A 9,938-nucleotide genomic window follows, 5' to 3' on the forward strand; every position below is an offset into this window, starting at 1 on the left:
GACTCTGGTCGCTATGGTAACGTTTACATATCCCTTCAAAATAAGATACAGATGAGCCACAAAAACGAACATTTTACTTTCGTGAAAATTTTAACTCACGATAATGACTAACGGGAACCCTGAGCTTGTTTCTCTGCAACGAGACGGTCCCATCTGGGAGTGATGGAGACAATGACACCCAAAGTGTTGCTTATTTGCACAGCCTGCTTGGTCTCTACGTGACGAAGCAGTTTGAAGCTTCATTGCCTCATTAGCAGCCGGTCGCCGCATGTTACACAGAGCGGCTTGTAATGTGGGACTCACCTACCGGTCCGGGATAAATCCATCCTCCTGTCTCTTCTCTGGGCCTTTTCCCCTTTGCAAAGAAACTTTCCAAAGACATCTGATCCGTTTCTTACTCATTTTGCTCCTTAGTGAGCTCAGCGTTGGAGCGCAAGTAACCGAAAGAATCCGGTTAAAGGATTTTCAAAATAAAAGATCCTCCAGTACATAAAACGGAAATATTTAATTATTTCTTGCGCGGCCCGGTACCAATTGGTCCACGGACCGGTACCGGTGCACGGCCGGGGCTTGGGGACCATTCCTAGACGATCCCACCGTGAAGTGGCCTCTCGGCGCCCTCTGGTGGAGAAAAGGGAAAAATGCAGCAAACCCCCAGACCACCACCCCGGTTCCCAACAAAGACATTACTGGGTAATTATATGTTACGGGAAAACGCCATTGAAACGTTATTTAAACCTACAACTATATAATCTTAAAAACAACAAATCAAAAACATACAATTAAAATGAATATCAGTGTGAGGGTTCTCACATTAACCAGCCAGAGAGACGCTGAATGGAATTCAAAAAATAATCTTAATTTATTACAAAAAAGTTCAAAAATAATCAAACAATGAAGAATTGGGTCCAAAAACTGAGGTCAACATAACAAACTACAACTCAGGTGTTAACACAAAGAACTCAAGCCATGGGCGTAGGTTTGGGTAGGGACGGTAGGGACATGTCCCGACCAATATTCACGGGATATGAAAAAGTCCCGACCAATTTTTGCCATATTGGCTCAAAGAACGTGGATCTACGATCTTTGATTAGCAGCAATAGGCGGTGCGGAACGGAAGCTTCTTAGTTTGACATTTATTATGAGCCTCCGAGACCGTGTCGGAACGGTGCTGTCGGGGGTGGTGGGGGGAGGAGGAGTCAGTTGAATCGTCGGACGTTCTTTGATTAGCTGCAAAAGGCGGCGGCTAGCTGGGCACACGCGTCTCCTTCTGAGTCTCGAGACCATGTCGCCACCAAAAAAGAAAAGGAGACATTAGAAGTTATTTCGCTACGTCGGCTGTAAGTACAGTGAGTGGACCCATAAGTTAGATATCTATCACGCAACGCATTTGTTGTAAAGTCCGGTGTTTAGTAAGGTCAGCACTGAATGTGAGGTAGAATAGGTCTGTTAATTATGTAATATTTTTTCTTTTTTATTTTATTATTGATTTCTTCTTATCTGCAATTGTGTTTGCTGTATCCAGAGGATATTTCTTTTGATCTTACTTGTAACGTTTGCTGAATTTTGTAAAGGAAAAAGTAAAGTGTTCTTGAACTGATCTGCTGAGTATGACTGTATCTGGTTGTATACACAAGATGTATGATATGGTTATGGTTGGGGGGAGGGGGTTATTAAGCCAATGTGGTTTGCTCCCCCTTCTCAAAAATGTTCGGTGCTCTTGGGCATTTCACTGTGCTGCCTGGGGGGCGGGGGGGTGTCAAGGTCCCCACCAAAACTTAGACCAAACCTACGCCCTTGACTCAAGCACAAAACTGACCTAACTAACAAGACATGAGGGGAACTTAAATAGTGGCTGATCAGACCACTGCTGACACACAAGGGGTAATTTAAACATACAAAAACTTAAATACAATACCAAATCTTTAAATTAAACAAACATTAGACTGAAACTACCAAATAGAAAAAGCATTAAATAAATGGTCAAATTATATTAAAGAAGACCAAATTTCCCCATTCCCTGGCAAACAAATGGAACGGCCCGCTGAGGAGGTTTGCCAGCCATATAAGGACGTCATTTAGCTGGAGCTTTTCTGTGACCCTCCAGGAGCAGCTCCAAAGGAAACTGGGAACTCAAAACAAATAAATTTATTTGTTGCTTTCAACAAAAATATAAAGAACTGACAAATAAGGTTAACTAAATGTGTGCACTCCAAACAGTTAACCAAAAAAGTCAGACTAATGAAAATAATTTAACAAAAATCTAAACTATTCACTAATTAATGTCTAAATTAATGTAAAGGATAAAACAAACAAAATGATTACCATTCAGATCTGTGTGACAGTAGGGTCAGCTGTCACAATCAGTTATTTGCACTGTTTTTAAGTCAGCGGCTCCATAAGGCCCCGCAGGCCTTCATGGGCCCCATAAGTGCTAATATTTTAACATCTATCAATGTAACATTTGTTTATTGAGATCATCAATACTGCTGAATTTGGTTTAATGGTTTCAGCATACATAAATTACAATATTTTAAATTGTTTAACATTTAAATGTACGATTTAAGGAGATGCAAGTTCAGCATGGCGGGCCACCAGACTTAAAATACACTGGAGGAAACCCTTCAGAAAATTAAGTGCATGAAAGTGAAACATCAAGGATTCAGGTTTACTGAGTACTGTGTGTATAAAAGGATAAATGTCAGCTAAAATTTGTTCATTTAGGTAAGAAATGTTGCACTGAAAGCTGTTCTATAAAGTTTGAAAACAAACACTTGGTTTAATATAAAGCAGAACAAAAGAACAATGACGAGTAACATCATTAACCCTTTTCAAATTGAACCAAATTGAAAAGTAAAGCAAAGTAAAAGTCAAACAAAGTCAGGGTGGGGAAACAAGACAGACTGAAAAGTGGAGCCGGGTGGAGAAGTCCAACTCCGCTCCACCAGACCCGGCTCACCATCAGGAACACGGCACTAATACAGCCAGGAAACACGGGGCCCCGGTGGATCTTAAATAATGTTACTTCCTGCATGCCTTGAACAATAAAGAGCAATTAATGTAAAGGGACGAAGTGGAGGGGGCGTCACAAGGTGGATACAGTGAGGTGAATGAATGCTGTAAGACTGAGGACAAGTTTCCACATTCATTATGAGAACAAAATTATTTTCTTGTCTGGATTATCAAAAGCAAGCCAAATTTTCAAATGTAATAAAGAAGCAGATTTTATGTTACTTTAATTGTCTACAGTTTAAAATGAACATGAACATAAACAAAATTTTGATTGAAAAGGAGCAGAAAAAGAAAAATCTTTTATTATCAATCCTTTAAAAATAATTTGCAAAAATAAGCATCGAGATTACAGATATCTTTTTAAACACAAAACAGGCAATAAAGAAGAGAAGAAATAATCTTCGTGACGTTACAGCACTAATTAATCAATATATTTCCTTTTTTCATTTTTTGACGGCATGTTATATTTAATTTGTTTTATGATGATTAACATTAATATTTTCTGCTTAGTTTCTTCACAGAGAGCATCCCTCAGATTCATTCAGTAAAAGGAAATAAAACATTTCAATGGATTAATTATAACTTTTGTTTTTTATCTTATGCTCTTTGATTATGAATGCAATTTATTTTAATATTTTTGTGAATTTGTTGGTATTTTATTAAATATAACTTGTAAAATATAATAGTCCATCAAGTTGTGAAATTTCAAAAATATGATCTCTGTACCATTTTCTGATAATGATTCTTACGGCTCCTTTTTACAAAATAAGATTTGAATTTATGGATAATTAACAAACATTCCTCCAAACGTCTTCAAAATAAGTAAAGTAAGAAACAATAAGTGAATTAAACATCAACAAAGCTTCATCATTCAAAGCGCCTTTCAGTTTATGTAACAAAATTATCTTTAAATTCTGATGTGTGGTTTCCACTTTTGGTTTTCATCAAGAGTAAAACCCGGGGATTTAATATTTCTCGTATGTCTAATTATAATACCAGTTATATTTTAGTTATTGTTATGGCTCTGGGCCTTATAAACTGGGTTGCAGGTGTTTGCCTTGTGCTCCTCCCCCCTGGTGGCTGATTTGCTGATTTGCACCGTGGAGTATTTGAAGCTGGCCGTCTCCACTTCCTGGGTCGCCTTCGCCATGTGTGGTGCTCTGCTGCCAGGCTTCAGCTGCTTTTGCACATTTGAATTTCTTTGTTTTTGCACCTCAACACTTCCACATGCACACATACAAGACATGTTGCATTATGTCATTGACATTGATATTCACAATCCATTGTAGTTTTGTTAATAAGTATTTCCTTTTCTGCACCGTAACCATTGCTTGTTCTCCCGTTTTTGTTATGACCTTGAGCCAGTCGTAACAAATTGGGGGCTCGTCCGGGGGCCAGTTGTAACAGACATCCATTGATAATTGATCTACATTGTCATGTTTTTATCCTTTTTAACTACAACCAAAACATGTCAAATCTAATCCTGAAATTTTAAATCATAAAGTTTATACCAGTAGCATTTTAAATTCCAAAACAAATAAAAACAGGGAAAATTTCTAAAAAGCAATATTTCTACAAAATCATTTCATCCACCCATTTTCTTAGACCCCCATCCCATTTGGGCTGAGACGGGAGCTGGTGCCCATCTAACGGCCGAGAGGCGCGGTCACCCTGGGGATATCCTGTTAGTTATTAAACCCCTCAGTCCTCTGTGAGTTTACCTGCGAACATCAGGGCCAGACAAACCAAACCACATGAACCGGCAACCAAAATAGAGTCAAACATCCGCAGAACTAAACAATAAATAGACAATGGAGCAATAAAAATGGAAAGAAGAAATATGGTGGTTCTGTCCATATTTGCACAGCAGAATGAGTAGAAGGAAGAGACGATCAAACATAAAATATAAAAAAATGTCAACAAAAACGCTGCCAGGAATCCATAGAACTAAAAACAACAGGGGAAAGAGAAACAGATAAAATTAGATCTCATTTGCAGTAAAAACTACTTATCATCTAAACAGATTGTGCAAATCTCAGGAAATCGTCATTATTTCTTACCTGCGATTCAGAATACAGGAACTGGGTTTTGGCCAGTAGCTCCTGAGATGAGTTGGGGTTTGATGGTTGACACCATTTCTGAGGTTCAGCGTTCTGAATCGTTTCATACTTTCCTGACCAATCGGTCATTAAGCAGGCGTAATAACGACCGTCCAATAACACAATTACCAGCCATATTCCAGCTGGAATGATGCCGAATCTCAAGGCGTCATAGAGTTTACAGTCACATGCGGTGACATAAATTAGTGAAAGGACTATAAATGGTGGAACAAAGAAACATACTGAAGTATGTAAACTGTTGTATCCAGAGTCACAGGGACATGAAAACTCAGTTTCCACCAGTTTCTCCAACACCATCTGGATCAATGCAATCCCTAAAGTAGATGCCACTGGGCTCCTGGAAAACTCCTCTTTCAGTTTAGACATCCAGTTTTTCTTTAAATCCACAGTTGGATCCATATTCTGCAACAGGGAAAACACAGAATAATAACTGGGTCTGTCATGATAACAAATTGTGCTGGACGATAATTTGTCCCAGAAGTTATTGTGATAAACGATAAAATGTTGAGATAATTTTCAATCAGTATAATAGTAATGTCATAATAATACAAGAACACATTCTTAAAGATCAATAAACTTTCAATTCCAATTAACATTTAACACTGGAACTGGAAGACATTTTAAATGTACAAAATAAATAAATGTAAACAACAAATAAAATGAATTATGAAGTCTCTTTAAACAAAATTGTTCTTCCATAAAAAACGGTCTAGACATAAAAAACACCAGACTGAAGACTTTTGTCATCCAGCCTTTGGTAGAAAGAGAAAAAGAAAGAAATTATAAATCATGCAAGGGGAATCTGAGTTTGTTTTAATTTCATGCAATTAATTGATTTATTGTTTATTGTGACAGGCAAAAGCAATACTGGCAACTGGAATTTAAAATGTTTTTACACCTGCTGTGGATGATTAACTTTCTTTTCATTGATATGCTAAAACAACCTCAGTTTTACAAAAAGAAAAGAAAATTTACAGCAGTTAAGAAAATAAATACACGGTTAGCATGAAGAGTCTGACTCTGGGTTATGGAGGCCGCAGTAAGACAGAAAGTCCATTTCTGAGAAAATGTCCTGAAAACAGACTTTACACTGAGCTCCACAGCTTCTCCAGATGTTGATTACAGTCCATCTGGTAGAGAAGATAATTTCAGGTTTAGTGTAAAGAGGAACAATGGAAACTTTGTTTGGTAAACTACTGAAACCCTTTATGGAAGTATTTCCCTCTGAATAATTTGTACAGGAAAAATTTTCCATTGTAAATAAGGAACTGGTTCATGCAAATAATCTCTGTTAGTTCCTGGTCTTATGGTCACCTGCACCGTTTTTATGTTTCTCTTAATCACATGGCAAAAATAGAAAATAAAATAAAATAGAATAGAACAAACTCCATCCAGACGATCTGAATACATAATCAGAAACATTTCTCCGTAACAGAAACATAGAGAGGCAAAGTTTTCAAGCCTGCTGATCATAAAAAGAACATTTTAGAAATTAAAAACCTTCAGAGTTAATATGACTGAATATAGTTATTGTAAGTATATATTCTGTTTCGGAAAGCATTTTTGATCTTCATTTAATTATTATATGCTAATTCGCTCTGGTGGTTTTTCAAGTAAAATCCCAATAAAACAAAACATGTTTTTTATGCATTTAAATCATGCAAAATATCTTTCAAGTTGACCTTTTGATATGAATTTAACCGTCCTAGACCGATTCCCTTTTGTCACTTCTATGCCGTTTTCCCAAACGTCACTCAGGAATCCAACGATTGACCAATTTAAATCAAATATATTTACCTGATGATGTGACTCAAGATAAAGATCAAGAACAGAAACAAAATACAAGATGAAAAATGTTTCAGTGTCTTCAGCTGAACAAATGAAACCAGTTTGCAGTTGATCCAGTGAGTAAAAAATTACAACTGAAGTTCAGAACAAATACAGTCAAATGTGGAAGCAAAAGCAGAAAAAGATTCATTTGATTTCTCCTGAAAGTAGGCGAACCTGTCCTTCTATACGTAGGTCAATGAAGGAGGAGTTACATCCCTAACCAATCCACGACTTAAACAAGGTAGAAAAAGTGTTTAAATGCAACTTATTCTATATGTCAGCCCAGCATCATCAATGAAATTTGACCCAAAACACAAATGATCATTTTGGAAAGCGTTGTGGATCCCAAAGAGTTTTAGTGAAAAATAAAAATAAATGTGAAACAGGATGAACCAGAGGGCGCCTATCGTCATGGTCTGACTGCATGAAATGGTGAAAACAGTTTTTCTTCTGATGGAGGAACTTCTCAAACTTTTGCAAAATCAGACCAATACAATAAAACAATAAAACTTTGGTCAGAGATTTTAAATTGAGTTGGATCCATTCAGAGCTGGTGCATCTCCAATGGGAAAAATGTCCTAAATCACCCTGAGCAACTGAAACAAATAAAAATATAAATACTACAGCATGGTCAAATGTTTCAGTGAGAGCACTCTTAAAACATCTAAAGATGCAAAAGTTGGACCAACTCCATATTAACGTCCTCAGAATGTAAGAGTTTTGTAAACTGTATAACATATATAGAGTTTACATATTTCTATAGAAATGTGTGAAATTTAATTTCTCCATTTACTTTAGAGAAACAGAGTTAGAAGATGTTTCAAAGCCTGGGATATTGAATATTTCCTGTGCTTCCTGGTTATCAAAGTAACAAAAAAAAGTTTGATAAAATCAAGTTTGCATTGTAAAATTAATTACAGAAAATAAACCAGTACCAAAATCTGAAGTGGTTGAAAATCTCCTTTTTGGTGGCTTGACAGTTTTCTGAAATAATTGTGCCTTTATTTCCATTTCGTTTCATTTTTTAGCAACAGAACATATTTGCATTCTAGATTAGTTTTAAGGAAATATTCATGTTTGTAAAGGAAAACATGCAAAGAGCTTTGAAAGGAACTGAAAACCAAACATGAGGCTGAACAAAATCTGAGGGGAGATTAGAAAACATGACTGATTAAAATGAAGAAGAGACTGAATACATGTAACAATGAACACTTAATTTTTTTTTAACGACACAAAACTTTTTCTCCTGCTGGGAATTTGGGTCGAGACTCTGGTTGTGGAAATTCATCCAATCGCTGAAGATTTCCCTCATTTTTCCTGTATTTTACTTTGTATTTACTTTAAATATTTACCATATTTAAATTAATGGTGGATCTGATCTCTGCAAATGATCCCCCTGATTAAACCAGTATAAGACACATTAACACCCATCATCCAGATGTGGAGCATTTTAAACATCTGCAGTCACTAAAAGTTTCTGCGATGAGATTAAACTCAAACCCTTTGATGTTTCAGCCTCCCGTGTTTGGAGGAAGAAGGAAACGGCCCATATTTTTGGGCCTCGTTTTGCATGAATAATTACATCATGAAGCTGATCAGCCTGCGGTTCTGCTGAGTCCAGGTTGCTCTCATAGCTTCATCTGTAATGTTGGGTGTTTTGTAGTGTTATAATAATGTTGGATTTTTCAGTATAGTTTCATTTTATTTTGTCACTTTTTTTGTCTAATTCAGTTAATTTTAATAAGGTTTTAGATGGTTTGCTAGTTTTTATTAATTATTTAAATATTTTTCTAGTTGAGTTTTTATTAGTTGTAGTTTTAGTTTTTTCATATGGTTAATTTTTAGGTGCAGATTTCAAAAATCTATTGTATTGTGATGACGCAGTGTTGTGGTACTCGAAATTGGTCTTGGTCTCGAGACCGGTCTTAAGACCATTTTTTGATGGTCTTGGTCTCGTCTCGGACTCGACCGCATTTGGTCTCGGTCTTGTCTCGGTCTCGGGCGCTGAGGACTCGGGATTTTATTTCAAGACCAGTCGAGACCGCAACTATGAAAATACCACTAAACGTGCAGCATACTGTCCAGTTTATTTGTTAACATCTTTGTTTCCAGTGGATGCAAAACGCACTGATTAAAATCCAAGCAACTACGTGTTTCTGCTACTCCCCCCCCCCCACCTTTCACTCGCACGCGGCGCTCTGAGACATGCGCAGTGGTTTTCTCTCAGCGGCAGAAAATGTTTGTCTAATCGTCAGTAATGGAATATTGCTGCATAAATCATAAGAAATCCGATGGCCACAGCTAACTCAGCAGCGCTTCGCTTTCACAGACGGTGGGGACAACACCACTTAGAAAAGTAGCTCAAAGAAGGTAAGATCCGTTGACGTGATGTTAGCAAAGCTAGCTGTACAGAGACACTATTTGTCATGAAAAAAAGTTGTCACTCACTGCGCTGAATTATTGTGCGGAGATGTTGACTGACTTGTCGCATATATGGGACAACGGCGCTGTGTCCAAAAGTCCGCAATATAGTGATGTGACATTCAGGAACAGTACGATTCATCTGCTCGTCTCTTTACTTATTAGATAGGACTGGAGTGTGCTGAGAGCCGTTGTTCTAGATCAGATTACCATACGCTGTCAGAATAGCATACATGCAGTGAGTACCATGCCTGCGCATGCGCATTAAGAAGTCTGACCGTCAGAGGAGTTGTCAGTTCACCATACGCAGCAAGTTATGACGAAAATAAGTCATTAAATTGTTTTCAATGATAACTATATAGATATACATGTGTTGTCATGGTTTCAAAGTGTATTTAAAGCAGGGTCTGGCTGCTGCTGGAGTCAGCTACAACACACGCCCGTGTAAAACTCACTTAACCGCTAAGTCAAGATGCCATACTACTGTTAATAACAAAGTGTATGACGATCTACGTTATGATTCTGTGTTGCTGATTAAATGAAATCTTATGGTAA

General features: G+C 37.2%; 1 long non-coding RNA gene across 1 annotated transcript; it reads right to left on the reverse strand.

Annotated features, from left to right (window-relative positions):
• Window positions 1-3,699: 3,699 nt before the first annotated feature.
• Window positions 3,700-7,098, reverse strand: LOC103130150 (uncharacterized). Its single transcript, XR_475169.2, has 3 exons — window positions 6,930-7,098; window positions 5,073-5,534; window positions 3,700-4,959 (listed from the first exon to the last, which is right to left on the reverse strand). It is a non-coding gene; the product is annotated as an uncharacterized LOC103130150 (long non-coding RNA).
• Between the last annotated feature and the right edge of the window lie 2,840 nt (window positions 7,099-9,938).

The sequence above is a fragment of the Poecilia formosa genome, unplaced genomic scaffold (genome assembly GCF_000485575.1).
Source record: "Poecilia formosa unplaced genomic scaffold, Poecilia_formosa-5.1.2 Scaffold610, whole genome shotgun sequence".
Taxonomy (NCBI): Eukaryota; Metazoa; Chordata; class Actinopteri; order Cyprinodontiformes; family Poeciliidae; genus Poecilia; species Poecilia formosa.